We start from the raw sequence: 17,420 nt of genomic DNA, 5'->3' as shown, positions 1-17,420 counted from the left end.
GGGAAGAACACAGGAAAAGAACCCCTCCCCATAAGCAGCTGGAGAGAAAGTGGAAAATTGGAAACAGCCGCAGGGACTAAAACTAAAAAGGGAGAAAGGAGAAAGGAGACGGTTTAAATTCCATTAAGACTATAAACAAGGGGAGCGCAAAGGCTGCAACTCCCCAGCTTGATACCTGGCAGTGCTCTGGTGGGAAGGGTGAATGCCCAGGAACACAGTGGGGTCCGAAAGGTTCTCAGGCCACACGGGGAAAAGCGGTTCCACTGCTGGAAGGACATTTGGTAGAGACTGTTGAAGCCACCTGGTCCCAGCAGACCCCAGAAAACGGCCACATTCGCTGGTGCTGGAACAAGGCTGTTAAGGGCGAAGTCTGGTGCCAGGTGTGTGTTGTGATTTTCCCTAATTCCTGAAACACTGCTGCTACACTGTCTTGTGAACTTTTTCTGGGGCAGGCTGGCACCTTGCTTCAGTCTCGGGGCACTGGCAGCAGCAGGGTCCAGCAAGCGTTCCTTGGTGCAGCTGACATTCGGCCATTGCTCATTCGGCCATTGCTCGGTGAGACCATCCCGCAGAGGGGCCGTATGGGTCAAAGCCGCAGTCCTTCAGAAATAAGGGGTCGGGGAAAATAGCCGCATATGACACAAAACTCAGGAGAGAGGTACTGCCTGGGACCTGCCTGGTCAGAGAGTGAAAAAGTGGGGAGTGGACGAAAGCTGAAGACAGGGACTGGGGCACAATTGCTAATTCAGAATAGACTGGGTAGCTGGGTAGCGTAGGTTCACCGCTCCCGCGCATGCGCATACGCACCTACAAGCGTCGCAACAATCCACCCCAATAGGCTAGCAGCGCCATCTAGTGGAGAGGGGAGTCGTTACACTAAGCCCCACCCAAGTGGGTCAACCTCCCTCTTCAAGAACAGAAGTCTCGGGGCGCCTGGGTGGCTCAGTCGGTTGAGCGTCTGACTTCAGCTCAGGTCACGATCTCGTGGTCCGTGAGTTTGAGCCCCGCGTCAGGCTCTGGGCTGATGGCTCAGAGCCTGGAGCCTGCTTCCGATTCTGTGTCTCCCTCTCTCTCTGCCCCTCCCCCATTCATGCTCTGTCTCTGTCTCAAAAAATAAACAAATGTTAAAAAAAAAAAAAGTGTAAAAAAAAAGAACAGAAGTCTCACCGCCTGCTTAGTTTATGGACTATAAAGCGCTTCACAGTCTGACTTCTAGAGGAAAATGAAGTAATTTCAGTCCTACTTCAATCTGTTAGCAGGTCCATCTATTCAATTTTCTTTCTTTTTTTCTTTTTTTTTTACATTTCTTTTATTTTTCTTGAATACAGAAAGAAAACATTTATTTTTACTTTCAATTTTTATTAAAATATTTTAATTTAATTTTTATTACTATATTTTTTACTTTTGTGTAAATTTTTTCAAATTCTATCTTACTTCCATCAGTTTATTTTAGTCTACATCAGTGTATTCACTTTTTCAAACAATTTCCTTTTTTTTCTTTTTTTAAATATTTTTCCTCTTTTTCGTTTCTTTTTTCTTAAATACAGAAAAAGAAAAAATTCATTTTTATTTTTAATTTTTATTAAAAATATTTTCTTTTATTTTTTTCTACTATATTCTTTACTTTTGTATATATTTTTTTTCAAATTCTATTTTACTCCCATCATCTCATTTTAGTCTACTTCAGTGTATTCATTTTTCCAAATTCTCAAACGATTTCCTTTTTTTTCTCCCCCCCCTTTTTTTCTCTAATCTGTCAAACCACTTTCAACACCCAGACCAAAACACACCTAGGCTCCAGCATCATTTATACGATTTGTGTGTGTGTGTGTTTAATTTTTTAATTTTAATATTTTTTTAATTTTAATATTTTTTACTTTTAATTTTTCTACCTCATTAATTCCTTTTCTCCCTTCAAATTGACAAAACGAAGGAATTCATCCCAAAAGAAAGAGCACAAAAAAACGACAGCCAGGAATTTAACCAACACAGATACAAGCAAGATGTCTGAACCAGAATTTAAAATCACGATAATAAGAATACTAGCTGGAGTCAAAAATAGATCAGAATCCCTTTCTGCAGAGATAAAAGAAGTAAAAAATATTCAGAATGAAATTAAAAATGCTATAACTGAGCTGCAATCACGGATGGATGCAGCGGCGGCAAGGATGGACAAGGCAGAACAGAGAATCAGCGATATAGAGGTCAAACTTACAGAGAATAATGAAGCAGAAAAAAAGAGGGAGAGTAAGGCAAAAGAGCACGATTTAAGAATTAGAGAAATCAACTGAGAACAAACTGAAGGTTGATGGGGGGTGGGAGGGAGAGGAGGGTAGGTGATGGATATTGAAGAGGGCATCTTTTGGGATGAGCACTGGGTGTTGTATGGAAACCAATATGACAATAAATTTCATATATTAAAAAAATATATAAAAAATTTTAAAAAATTAGAAAAATCAGTGACTCATTAAAAAGGAACAACATCAGAATCATAGAGGTCCCAGAAGAGGAAGAGACAGAAATAGGGGTAGAAGGGTTATGTGAGTGAATCATAGTGGAAAACTTTCCTAACCTGGGGAAAGACATAGACCTCAAAATCCAGGAAGCACAGAGGACCCCCTTTAGATTCAACAAAAACCGACCATCAACAAGGCATATCATAGTCAAATTCACAAAATACTCAGGCAAGGAGAGAATCATGAAAGCAGCAAAGGAAAATAAGTCCTTAACCTACAAGGGAAGACAGATCAGGTTGGCAGCAGACCCATCCACAGAAACTTGGCAGGCCAGAAAGGAGTGGCAGGATATATTCAGTGTGCTGAATCAGAAAAATATGCAGCCAAGATTCTTTATCCAGCAAGGCTGTCATTCAAAATAGAAGGAGAGATGAAAAGTTTCCCAGACAAACAAAAATTACAGGAGTTTGTGACCACTAAACCAGCCCTGCAAGAAATTTTAAGGGGGACTCTCTTAGGGGAGAAAAGATGAAAACATATATATATGTGTGTGTGTGTGTGTGTGTGTGTGTGTGTGTGTGTATATGTATATGTATATATGTATATGTACATATATATATGTATATATATGTATATATGGAAATACACATATATATAATATATATTTATTTTGGTATTTATATATAATATATATATTGTATATATATGGAAATATATATATGTATAACATATTTATTATATATATATATATATATATATATATATATATATATATATGGAAATAGATAAATACCAAAAGCAACAAAGATTAGAAAGGACCAGAGAATACCACCAGAAACTCCAACTCTACAAGCAACATAATGGCAATAAATTCATATCTTTCAGTACTCACTCTAAATGTCAATGGACTCAATGCTCCAATCAAAAGACATAGGGTAACAGAAGGATAAGAAAACAAGATCCATCTACATGCTGTTTACAAGAGACCCACTTTAGACCTAAAGACACCTTCAGATTGAAAATAAGGGGATGGAGAACCATCTATCATGCTAATGGTCAACAAAAGAAGCTGGAATAGCTATACTTACATCAGACAATCTAGACTTTAAAATAAAGACTGTATCAAGAGATGAAGAAGGGCATTATATCATAACCAAGGGGTCTATCCACCAAGAAGATCTAACAACTGTAAACATTTATGCACCAAATGTGAGAGCACCCAGATACATAAATCAATTAATCACAAACATAAAGAAACTCATTGATAGTAATACCATAATAGTAGGAGACTTAAACACCCCACTCACAGCAATGGACAGATCATCTAATCAAAAAAATCAACAAGGAAACAAAGGCTTTGAATGACATACTGGACCAGATGGACTTAACAGATATATTCAGAACATTTCATCCTAAAGCAGCATAATATACATTCTTCTCCAGTGCACATGGAACATTCTCCAGAATAGACCACATACTGGGACACAAATCAGCCCTCAACAAGCAGAAAAAGATCGAGATCATACCATGCATATTTTCAGACCACAACGCTATGAAACTCGAAATCAACCACAAGAAAAAATTTGGAAAGATAACAAATACTTGGAGACTAAAGACCATCCTACTAAAGAATGAATGGGCTAATCAAGAAGTTAAAGAGAAAATTAAAAAGTAAATGGAAGCCAATGAAAATGATAACACCACAGCCCAAAACCTCTGGGACTCAGGAAAGGTGGTGATAGGAGGAAAGTATATAGCAATCCAGGCCTTCCTAAAGAAGGAAGAAAGGTCACAGATACACAACCTAACCTTACACCTTAAAGAGTTGGAAAAAGAACAGCAAATAAAACCCCAAACCAGCAGAAGACAGGAAATAATAAAGATTAGAGCAGAAATTAATGCTATCAAAACCAAAAAAACAGTAGAACAGATCAATGAAACCAGAAGCTGGTTCGTTGAAAGAATTAACAAAATTGATAAACCACTACTCACTTTGAACAAAAAGAAAAAGGAAAGGACCCAAATAAATAAAATCAAGAATGAAAGAGGAGAGATCACAACCAACACAGCAGAAATAAAAACAATAAAAAGAGAGTATTACGAGCAATTATATGCCAATAAAATGGGCAATCTGGAGGCAATGAACAAATTCCTAGAAACATATACACTACCAAAACTGAAACAGGAAGAAATGGAAAATTTGAACAGACCCATACCAGTAAGGAAATCGAATTAGTAATCAAAAATCTGCCAAAAAACAAGAGTCAAGGGTCAGATGGCTATCCAGGGGAATTCTACCAAACATTTAAGGAAGAGTTAACACCTATTCTCTTGAAGCTGTTCCAAAAAATAGAAATGGAAGGGAAACTTCCAAACTCTTTCTATGAAGCCAGCATTACCTTGATTCCAAAATCAGACAGAGACCACATTAAAAAGGAGAACTATAGACCAATTTCCCTGATGAACATGGATGCAAAAATCCTCAACAAGATATTAGCCAACCGGATCCAACAATACATTAAAAAAATTATTCACCCACCACCAAGTGGGATTTATACCTGGGATGCAGGGCTGGCTCAATATCCACAAAACAATTAACGTGATTCATCACATCAATAAAAGAAAAGACAAGAACCATAAGATCCTCTCAATAGATGCAAAGAAAGCATTTGACAAAATACAGCATCCTTTCTTGATAAAAACCCTCAAGAAAGTAGGGATAGAAGGAGCATACCTCGAGATCATAAAAGCCATATATGAACGACCCAACGCTAATATCATCCTCAATGGAGAAAAACTGAGAGCTTTCCCCTTAAGGTCAGGAACAAGACAGGGATGTCCACTCTCACCACTGTCATTCAACATAGTATTGGAAATTTAGCCTCTGCAATCAGACAACACAAAGAAATAAAAGGCATCCAAATCAGCCAGGATGAGGTCAAACTTTCACTCTTCACAGATGACACGATACTCTATATGGAAAACCCAAAAGATTCCACCAAAAAACTGCTAGAACTGATTCATGAATTCAGCAAAGTTGCAGGATATAAAATCAACGCACAGAAATCGGTTGCATTCCTATACACCAACAATGAAGCGACAGAAAGAGAAATCGAGGAATTGATCCCATTTACAGTTGCACAAAAAAACCATAAAATACCTAGGAATAAATCTAACCAAATAGGTTAAAAATCTATACGCTGAAAACTATAGAAAGCTTATGAAAGAAATTGAAGAAGACACCAAAAAATGGAAAAAGATTCCATGCTCCTGGATAAGAAGAGCAAATATTGTTAAAATGTTGATACTACCCAAAGCAATCTACATATTCAATGCAATCCCTATCAAAATAACACCACCATTCTTCACAGAGCTAGAACAAATAATCCTAAAATTTGTATGGAACCAGAAAACACCCTGAATAGCCAAAGCAATCTTGAAAAAGAAAACCAAAACAGGAGGCATCACAATCCCAGACCTCAAGCTATACTACAAAGCTGTAATGATCAAGACAGTATGGTACTGGCACAAGAACAGACACTCAGATCAATGGAACAGAATAGAGAACCCAGAAATGGACCTACAAACATATGGCCAACTAATCTTTGACAAAGCAGGAAAGAATATCTAATGGAATAAAGACAGTCTCCTCAGCAAGTGGTGTTTGGAAAACTGGACAGCGACATGCAGAAGAATGAACCTGGACCACTTTCTTACACTATACACAAAAATAAACTTAAAATGGATGAAAGACCTAAATGTTACACAGGAAGCCATCAAAATCCTTGAGGATTTTGAAAGCAGGCAAAAACCTCTTTGATCTTGGCCGCAGCAACTTCTTACTCAACACATCTCCTGAGGCAAGGGAAACAAAAGCAAAAATGAACTACTGAGACCTCATCAAAATAAAAAGCCTCTGCACAGCGAAGGAAACAATCAGCAAAACTAAAAGGCAACCGACAGAATGGGAGAAGATATTTGCAAATGGCATATCAGATAAAGGGTTACTATCCAAAATCTATAAAGAACTTATCAAACTCAACACCCAAAAAACAAATAATCCAGTGAAGAAATGGGCAAAAGACATGAATAGACATTTCTTCAAAGAAGACTTCCAGATGGCCAACCAATACATTAAAAAATGCTCCACATCACTCATCATCAGGGAAACACAAATCAAAATCACAATGAGATACCACCTTACATCTGTCAGAATGGCTAACATTAACAACTCAGGCAACAACAGATGTTGGCAAGGATGCGGAGAAAGAGGATCTCTTTTGCACTGCTGGTGGGAATGCAAACTGGGGCAACCACTCGGGAAAACAGTATGGAAGTCCCTCAAAAAATTCAAAATAGAACTACCCTATGACCCAGCAATTGCACTAAATACCTAACAAGGTATTTATCAAAGGGATACAGGTGTGCCGTTTTGAAGGGACACGTGCACCCCCATGTTTATAGCAGCACTATCATCAATAGCCAAAGTATGGAAAGAGCCCAAATGTCCATCGATGGATGAATGGATAAAGAAGATGTGGCATATATTTTTGTAGCAACGTGGATGGAACTGGAGAGTGTGATGCTAAGTGAAATAAGCCATACAGAGAAAGACAGATACCATATGGTTTCACTCTTATGTGGATCCTGAGAAACGTAACAGAAACCCATGGGGGAGGGGAAGGGAAAAAAAAAAAAAAAAAGAGGTTAGAGTGGGAGAGAGCCAAAGCATAAGAGACTGTTAAAAACTGAGAACAAACTGAGGGTTGATGGGGGGTGGGAGGGAGGGCAGGGTGGGTGATGGGTATTGAGGAGGGCACCTTTTGGGATGAGCACTGGGTGTTGTATGGAAACCAATTTGACAGTAAATTTCATATATTAAAAAAAAAAAAAAAAAACAAGGGAAAAGAAAAAAAAAAAAGACAATACATTTATAGGATGCATATTCATATATGACATCAAGACCATGAAAAGTATAATTTATTTTTGGTAAAAATCAATCTACTGTGGCCTTTGTGGAGAAATAAAAAGTGGTAGGCATAAAAAAAAAAAAAAAAAAAAAAAAAAAAAGAAGATGTGGCATATATATACAATGGAGTATTACTCGGCAATCAAAAAGAAAGAAATCTTGCCATTTGCAACTACATGGATGGAACTGGAGGCTACTATGCTAAGTGAAATTAGGCAGAGAAAGACAAGAATCATATGACTTCACTCGTATGAGGACTTTAAGAGACAAAACAGATGAACATAAGGGAAGGGAAGCAAAATAATATAAAAACAGGGAGGGGGACAAAACAGAATAGACTCATAAATATGGAGAACAAACTGAGGGTTACAGGAGGGGCTATGGGAGGGGGGATGGGCTAAACGGGTAAGGGGCACTAAGGAATCTACTCCTGAAATCATTGTTGCACTATGTGCTAACTAATTTGGATGTAAATTTTTAAAAATAAAAAAATAACATTTAAAAAAAAGAATGTAAATGCCGCATTTGTGTTTTTCCTTTCGTAAAACTGAAATTAAATGTAGCTGTCTATGTTTCTTGCACATCTCTCTCTGCCTATCATTTTAAGAAGGGTGTTCATGACAAGCGCTAACATCAGGGAGATAGGTTTCTCAGGCATAACTGAATTAGTTCACTCAGGCCTTTCAAACAGCTGCAGTGTCTAAAAGCATCCAACCGTGAGGGCAATGTGCCCACATATTCCTTTCCTTTTTAACAAGCTGTTTGATATACGAATCTTCAAGAGAATCTGTTAAGAAACCCATCTAAGGGTCCAACCCAGGAAGGTAATACGAATCACTTCCACAGAGACTCAGAGGATGAACACAGCCTTCCTTTATCATTTTACTCTTTACAAACCTTACTTATTTCCAAGATGACTGGGCATCACCTGGTTTGAAAAATGGCACAGATACTCAAATTTCTATCCAACTTCTTTGACTTAAAGCACTGCAGGCCTTTGTTCAGACACAAATAAATATGCTGTCTTGTGACTTTGTCCTTCATTTCTGCCTCAGCACAGTTTCATTTCTGCCTCAGCACAGTTTTATGAAACTAAATGTGGCAAAAGAGAGTAGCAAGAAAATGAAACACTGGAGGTTAAGTGTTGATGAGGATAAAAGGATCAGGAAGGATTTAGCACATCCCAGTGGCTTAGCCCACGGCAACTGAGAAGCGATTTCAGAATACAGGGACTTGAGGGAATTCTTTTTTTTGTAATATATATAGTTCTATTTACTAACATGTTTATGGTTCCTAGAAGAGTAGAATAAACAAAAGTGATTTGTTGGAGAAACAAGAAAGCTCAGGAAAGATTAGGCAGTTTTCTCCATATCAGATTGGAAGGTCCTGCATGACAAGATATTATCTCATCTATATGATATGCTTGCCCATAAGGAAGGTTTAGGGCAGGTGAGTTGGAAAAAAGAATCTAAAGCCATGGACATATGCCCAGCACCCACAGGTCAGTAACGGTTCTAACACATACTCAGATACATGCAGAATTCAAGTAACCCAGATCGTCAATGTCCTAAGGAAACTGAACATAATAGTTATGAATCATGTACAAGTTCTTGATAAACTGAGGCAGGTAAAACCATTGAGTAGCTGACCAAAGCTTCAGAAGTATTTCTGATCTACACATGCACGGAGGGGAAACTATCCATCCAGGCCCCTGGATGTCAATATTGGTAGGTAGGGACTAGCTCTAAACTCCAGCTGCCTCTCCTTCATCTCTCTGCACTTCTGTTTCTTCATCTGGGTGTTATCTGATGCCGGGGCCTGTGCTGGGTGCTGGATTTAGTACGATTAATAGACCACGGGCTCTTCCTTCAAAGGTATCAACATCTCCAGGAGGAGATCCTCTGTTTTTGCCAGACTAATACCTTCCAAATCTCTGTCTGAAAGACTACACTTCTGGATTCTACAAAAATGGCAGCAGCAATGGAAGCATAGTTTTTGAATCTTCCCAAATCAACAACTAATTACAAAACCAAAACTTGTAGACAACATCCATAACAAAAGAAGGTGAGAAAGTATCCTTGTGAATCCCAAACACAACTGGTGTGGTACAAATCACACAGAGCTGCAAGATTTGCATGGTCTCTGTATCTCTGGGGAAAGAAAAGGGAAGCAATGGGTTGACTAAGGAGCCTGAGAACAAGAGTAGCCAACAGTTACTCACTGTAAAGCCTGGCTGGCCAATCTGAGAATAGCAGTGGATCCTGGGAGGTTTCTGTCTACCCCAAAAACAGGTGTGACAGGCGTCCACATTCAAGAGAGGAACCCACACTGATAAGGAACTGCTGTACATGGAATCAAACTTGAGCAGGACAGGAAAAGAAAAGAGAAGGTCCAGATAAAAGAGAAATAGGGAATCCTGCAGAAAATCTCAGTAAACAAGCTATTGCATATTTTAACAGCTTTATGACTATATAACCTACTAGATTCACCTTTTTAAAGGTGTACATTGACTAATTTTTAGTATATTTCAAAAGCTGTGCAACCATCACCACTACCCAATTTTAGAACATTTCCCAAACCCCACAATTAAACCTTGCACCTGTTACCAGTCATACCCCCACACCAGCAACCTTCCCTCCAGCTCCTCCAGTTCTAGGAACCACTTAATCTATTGTCTCTCCATACTTTTGACTATTTGGAACACGTTTATACAAATGGTGTTCTTTCGTGATCTTTTGTGACCGGCTTCTTTCACTTTGCACTTTTTGAGATTCATCTATGTCATAGCACTCATTAGTAATTCATAAATTTCATTCCTTTTTATTGCCAAATAGATTCCACTGCATGGATAGACCACTTTTTTAACTGTTCATCACTTAATGGATGTTGTTGTCTACTTCTTTAGCTATTATGAATAATGCTGCCATGCCATTCATGTGCAAGTTTTGTATATAGCATGTTTTCATTTCTCTTCAGTAGATACCTAAGGGTGGAAATGTTGAGCCACATAGCAACTCTGTTTAATCTTTTGAGGAATTCCCCACTGTTTTCGATCGTGGCTGCACCATTCTACATTCCTACTAACAGTGTATGAGGGTTCCAATCAGTCCTCTTATTTATTAATGCTTGCTATTGTCTACCTTTTTTATTATAGTTGTTTCTATGGTAGGTCTCAGACAGTATCTTGTGGTTTTGATTTGCAGTTCTCTAACAGCAAATGATGTTGAACATTTTTAATGTGCTTTTTGACCATTTATACATCATTTGAGGGAAAATGTCACTCAAATACTTTGTGCATTTTTAATTGGATGATCTGTCTTTATCACCCAATTAAGTTATAAGAATTATAACTTATAAGAGTTATAAGAATTCTTTATATACTCCAATTACAAGTCCCTTTAAATATATGACTTACAAATATTTTCTCTCCATCTGTGGGTTATCCTTTCACTTTCCTGATGGTAAAAGTATACAAGGCTTTTAATTCTGATGAAGTCCAACTTAATCAACCTTCCCCTTTGACCTTTATATTTTGGGGGTCATATCTAAAACCCATTGACTAAGCCATTAAGATTTGCTCCTACGTTTTCTTCTAAGAATTTTATAATTTTAACTCTTACATTTAGATACATGATTCACTTTAATTCTGGGAGATAGTGTGAAACAGTACAAATTCATCCTTCTGCATACAGAAGTTTTCCAAACTTCATTTCTGAACACCATTTATTAGAAAGATAATTACTTCCCCACTGAATTGTCCTGGCATCCTTGTCAAAAAGTCAACTCACCATAAATGTAAGGGTTTGTTTCTTTATTCAGAATTCTGTTCCATGAATCTATTTGTCTATCTTTATGTGAGTACCACACTGTCTTGATTACTGCAGCTTTGTAGTAAATCTTAACTGGTAAGTGTGAGTCTTCCAACTTTGTATTTTTCAAGATTTTTTTGAGTATTCTGTGTCTTGCCTTTCCACACAAACTTTAGGATCAGCCCGTCAATGTCTGCAAAAAGGAAGCTAGGATTCTAACAGGTATTTCACTGAATCTATAGACCAACTTGATCTGTAGATCAACAACATTAATTCTTCTAGCCCATGAACATGAATGGCTTGCCATTTATTACAACTTTTTTATTGTTTTTCAGTGGCATTTTGTAGTTTTCAATGCACATATCTCACACTTCTTACATTAAATTTATGCCTAAGTATTTTATTCTTCTTGATGCTAATTGTTTCTTTAACATCTTTTTGGCTTATTTATTGCCAGATGGAAATTTTAGGTCTTAATCATTTCACCCAGAGCAAAATCTACACACACACACACACACACACACACACACACACACACACACACAAATACATTAAAATGTCACTTTTTCAGAAAGATCTATAGATCAGTTGTCAGTCTTACCCTCAAGAAAACTTTCTTCGGGGGGTGCCTGGGTGGCTCCATCAGTTAAGCGTCTGACTTTGGCTCAGGTCATGATCTCATGGTTCATGGGTTCAATCCCCATGTCAGAATCTGTGCTAACACCTCAGAGCCTGGAGCCTGCTTTGGATTATGTGTCTCCTTCTCTCTCTGCCCCTCCTCCACTCATGTCTGTCTCTGACTCTCATAAATAAATAAATGTTAAAATTTTTTTTTAAAAAGAGGGGCACCTGGGTGGCTCAGTCGGTTAAGCGGCCGACTTCGGCTCAGGTCATGATCTCGCGGTCCATGAGTTCGAGCTCTGCGTCAGGCTCTGTGCTGACAGCTCAGAGCCTGGAGCCTGTTTCAGATTCTGTGTCTCCCTCTCTCTGACCCTCCCCCGTTCATGCTCTGTCTTTCTCTGTCTCAAAAATAAATAAACGTTAAAAAAATTTTTTTTAAAAAAGAAAACTTTTTGAGAAGTTATACTTTGAATACATAAGCGTGTGTGCATAGAATTATACACATTTTTTTTTTTTTTTTAAGGCTAGGAATGTACATGCAGAATCTTACCATTGTTCATATTGCAGTGATGACTGGTTTGGGGCATTTTTTTCCTCTTTGCTCAATTTGTTTTGTTTTCTTTTAAGTTTATTTATTTTGAGAGTGCACACACAAGCAGGGGAGGGGCAGAGAGAAGGGGAGGCAGAATCCCAATCAGGTGCCACGCAATCAGTGCAGAGCCGGATGCGGGGCTGGAACTCATGAACTGTGAGATCATAATCTGAGCTGAGATCAAGAGTCGGACCCTTAACCAACTAAGCCACCCAGGCATCCCACTCAATTTGGTTTTTTAATGTTTTCTGTAATAAACATGTACAGTTTTTATCTAACTCTAAATTTGTTATTCATGTTTAAAGAGTGTGTTTTCATTTCTGTCCAGGAAGTTCATCAACTGCCTCAATTTACGACTAAGGACATGATGTCTGGGTTCACAGTTATGGTGTTATTCCACGTTAGTAGTCTTAGCAAATTTTGATTCTTTTCCAGTTTGGATTTATTCAAAAATACTCAGTAAGTGTTCTTTTTCCTTCAAATATTGTGGTTGATAGATCATTTAAAGTATTTGGGCCCCTCTTGAATTTTCACTAGTTTAGTTCACGCCAGTTTGAAGTGTGAGGTTCGATTCAGAGTCACCTGTGGAGAAGTTTCACAGTAAAACAAACAGAATCCTACATATAATTTCAAGGAGCAAAACCACAAATCTCTTTAACAAATTTCTGTGACCTACGAAGACCTTCAAAGAGATCATGAATGTTCTCTGACACCCCAGCTTCCCTTTAGACATTTATGTAATCTCTGTTAATAAATTTTGCAAACGCTTTTCTAGAGAGCTATAAAAGTTCCTTCTAATCTTAGGATGTTAAATACTAGTGTTGATTTATACTTGTCCTGCTGTATCACCTTTGGAGGAAATGAATCTAATGGAAAACTTAAATGTTCTGACCCACCTCACAGAAGTTATAAAGAATTTACTCAGCTTCGGGATTTTTCAATTTCTTCACCAAATCCAAGCTTATCCATGTTTATCCATGCTTATCCTTGTTGTTCTGTCGTGACTTGCCACAGACCTCAAACCCAGTTGCCTACTTTGTACAAAGGAATCAACAACCCACTCCGAGTACGGCTGTGAGGTTTAAGTACACTAATATACATAAAGTTCCTAACACAGTGCATGTTCATGACAATCACCCAGTAAATGGCAGCTTCAATTAGTGATATTTAACATACGGTAAAGCTTTCTATATTATGCCTATCTTTCCGTTTCATACCTAAACCACATACACCATGATGCAATAGTAATCCAGGTGTGGACACGCTTCAGTATTATACAGAAGACAAGACCACGTGTCCTTTGTCTCCTTCTCCTCAGCTAATCCTTAAATATTGCAACCCATAACCCTAGTGAATTATGCCCCAAATAAAGTAAGAGCCAATGAAGACTAGAGGGCAAAACTATAAATAAACTCCACACACGCTGTATTTGCTTAAGAAGATGGGTAATGGCACACTGCACAAAGAAAGAAACGCCACTACATGATGCACAGATCTATATTTAGTTACCAAAAATTAAACACACGCTTGTTTGTTTTTCAGAAATGCCACACAGAAATTCAAAGTGAAGATAACTGCCTTAGAAATACTGAAAGGAGAAAATTCACAGTCCTACATTCTAAGCATAGATAGAAAATATTTTAACCAGTTTCAAATGCCAGACACTTCACACCAGACCATGAATCCAAGCAAAAGCTGTATCAAACCATAGAGATAAAGAAGCCCAAAGCACCCTAACACTGTGCCACATATTTTACAACAAATGCTTTAACTTCTCTACTCCACAACTGTTCTTTGCTTTACTGAGCCTAAAAGGCAAGCATATGGCAAATACGACAATTCAAATTCTAATGCAGATAATTAGAATGAAATGAATTACACAACACCATTCTTTCCACCTTTACAATGTAACTAATTACTACTTAGTATGAAATAGGAAGTCTTATGTAAAACCCAATTATCAAAATTATAGTTGATACAATTATATATCCATATAAAATGATATACCATAAAAGGCCTCTGCCCCATGGAGAGGCCTCAAACCCACAAACATTTGGGGGACAGGATGTTTTCCAAAATGCTTCAGAGGCAGGGACCACTTGGCCAACATTTCAAAAAAACAATAGTGAAATTGTATAAAGCCGCAATAACCGCCCCTACTTATTGAGCGAAGTGACCACAGGATGCTTATGGCTTCTTCTAAGACCCTTGGGGCTGAAAAAGCATCGCTTCTAGTGGCAATAATAAGTTTACTTAATCCTATAAATTTTCAGAAGTCCCAAGATGAATCAATCAGCTTGCCTGGGGATATTCTGTTTTTTATATGAGAGACAGAGGATTCTAGGCCTAGGCTAATAGGACAATCCCAACTGAGTTCTGGATAATGCCACAAAAACATGTGACTTTATTAAACAAAGACTAGCAGAAAGAACAAATAAAAGGCACATAAATCTCCTTCTGTATACAGAAATCCAGGGGCATGGCAGAAGAAGAGTTCTCAACAAAGTGAACTAAAAGGCAAATTGCCTACAGAGAGGTCCAGACCACAATCTAGAAGCACGAGGAGCTATCCACTGAAAGTTTTTTAGTATGTTGAAATGATGGAAGTACCTTAAGAACATTAATGTGGCCACAAGCTGGATCAACTAAACTGTATATGTGTATATTTGTGTGTGTGTGTGTGTGTGTGTGTGCGCGCGCGCACATGTGCAGGAGGATATAGGGGGGCACTGGTGTATGAGTGTGGTCTGTTGGGTGTGGAAGTGTGCTGTGTGTGTGTTTGTGTGTGTTCTGGGGAAGAGAAAATAGAAATGAGACCAGTTAGGATGCTATGTCACTAATCCATATATGAAGGGATCCAGCTCTGAACTAAGAACTCACAAGTGGAAGGGAATAAACGCATACAAAGGCCATGCAAGGTCAACAACATGAAGACTGTAGGAACGCCTGAGTGGAAAGAAAAAACATCAAAGGCAAAGTATCAGACTTGAGGAAGGTCACTGAATTATTACCATAAATTGAAAGGGGGAAGTCCAGAGAAATCATCATGACTTTAAAAGATGAACTGGTTTTAGACATACTGAGTTTGGAGTCACAAAAGACATCCAATCACCAGCACTGGAGGCAGGTGTGATGAAAAGAGTCCCAATAACTACAGTGCTGCTGAGAATGGACGACACTTAAAAAAGTATCCAATAGATGACATTTCCATTACAGGTGATTAAGTTATCTGCAAAAACAGCCATCAAGCCATCTGTGCATGGGCGTACCATTTGAGAGCAGATGACCCTTGAACAACATGGGTTTGAACTGTGTGGATTTACCTTTACACAGATTCTTTACAGTGCAGTTCTCTGCAAACATATTTTCTCTTCCTTATGGTTTTATTTCTTTTTTATTTTTTTAATGTTCTTTTATTTTTGAGAGAGACAGACCATGAGCGGGGGAGGAGCGGAAAGAGAGGGAGACACAGAATCCAAAGCAGGCTCCAGGCTCTGGGCTGTCAGCACAGAGCCCAATACGGGGCTCAAACCCGCTAACTGCGAGATCATAACCTGAGCTGAAGTCAGATCCTTAACCAACTGAGCCACCCAGGCACCCCTATGGTTTTCTTAATACCATTTTCTTTTCTCTAGCTTACTTTATTGAAGGAATACAGTATATAGTACATATAATATACAAAATATGTGTTAATTGACTGTGTTATTGGTGAGGATTCGTAGTTACGTTTGAGGGGAGTCAAAAATCATATGTGGATTTTTAACTGCGTGGGGGTCAGTGCTCTTAACTCCCACATTGTGCAATGACCAACTGTACTTCAAACCTCATCATTATTTACTTGAATGCTTTAAACTGCTTGTAAATACATAAACATGAAATAAGAGATTACCAAATGTGGTTCTGGCAAATCGTGAAAAAGTGTGTATCACATTATTAACACAAAATCTATTCTGTTGCTTGAGTTTATTTAGAGCTTCTGGCTTTTCAAGTATTTTTCTTATATTAACTGATTTTTTCCTGTGCAATTATTCTGTGAGGAAGACCGCATACTTTGTTTGGATCAAGGATGTAAAAGGTGGGCTATCCAGGAAAGAAAATTTCTTAGATTAAAAAATTTTACTTGGTCAACTCGTAACACTGTATGGTTTTATACAAAACGACCTGAACCAAAAATAATCTTAACTTTTAATCCCTTATTTCTGGCAACAACATGGAGTACTCCATCATGGAACAGAAAGGATGACAGCTCACATAAATATCAAGTTCCTCCTAAACTATGTTAAAGAAAAGCATCAGTACTTTATGACATTCAAAGGTCAAAGGCCTTAGTGCTATGACTCACTAGGAATTCTGCCATATGCTTTGATTTATAACTGAAATTGAGAAGCAAAGCACTTGTAGAAAGCAAATTCTTGAAGAAGCTTCACAAATACTACAAAACCTTGATCCAGAAATCAAAACGGCTATTCTTTGAAATAAATACTGTGGCATGGTTTTCTTCATTACCTCATACTGCAGGAAGTAGACTTTCTACCGATTAAAAAGTAATCACTGGTACATTGGCAGTGACAAATACACCACTAGCTAAAGTAAAATGTTAACAATAGGGGTAGCTGTGCATGAAGCCATGTAGGAACTCTGTGCTTTCTCTGTCACTTTTCTGTAAATCTAAAACTAAAATTAAAAGTTTCTTTAAAAAAAAAAGTAATCACTGTACTTTTTTCTTACTTTTTAATTAAAGATCACATTTTGCTTAATCTCATCACAAAATATTTATTCAATACATATGTATTAAATGAATGGGTGCCCAGCTCTGGTTGATTTCCGGAGATGACTAAGACATGACTTCTCCCAACTTGCCAAGCTCCCACATACAGGAGCTCAAAGTCTAGGAAAGAAGAAATAAGAGCCAGGACACTGAAAGAGCAATACACAAAGACCATAAAGCAACTTTCTCCCCTTCTCCAGCACCC

The sequence above is a fragment of the Neofelis nebulosa genome, chromosome 1 (assembly GCF_028018385.1).
Source record: "Neofelis nebulosa isolate mNeoNeb1 chromosome 1, mNeoNeb1.pri, whole genome shotgun sequence".
NCBI classification, from domain to species: Eukaryota; Metazoa; Chordata; class Mammalia; order Carnivora; family Felidae; genus Neofelis; species Neofelis nebulosa.
Note: the sequence above shows the minus strand (reverse complement) of the source record.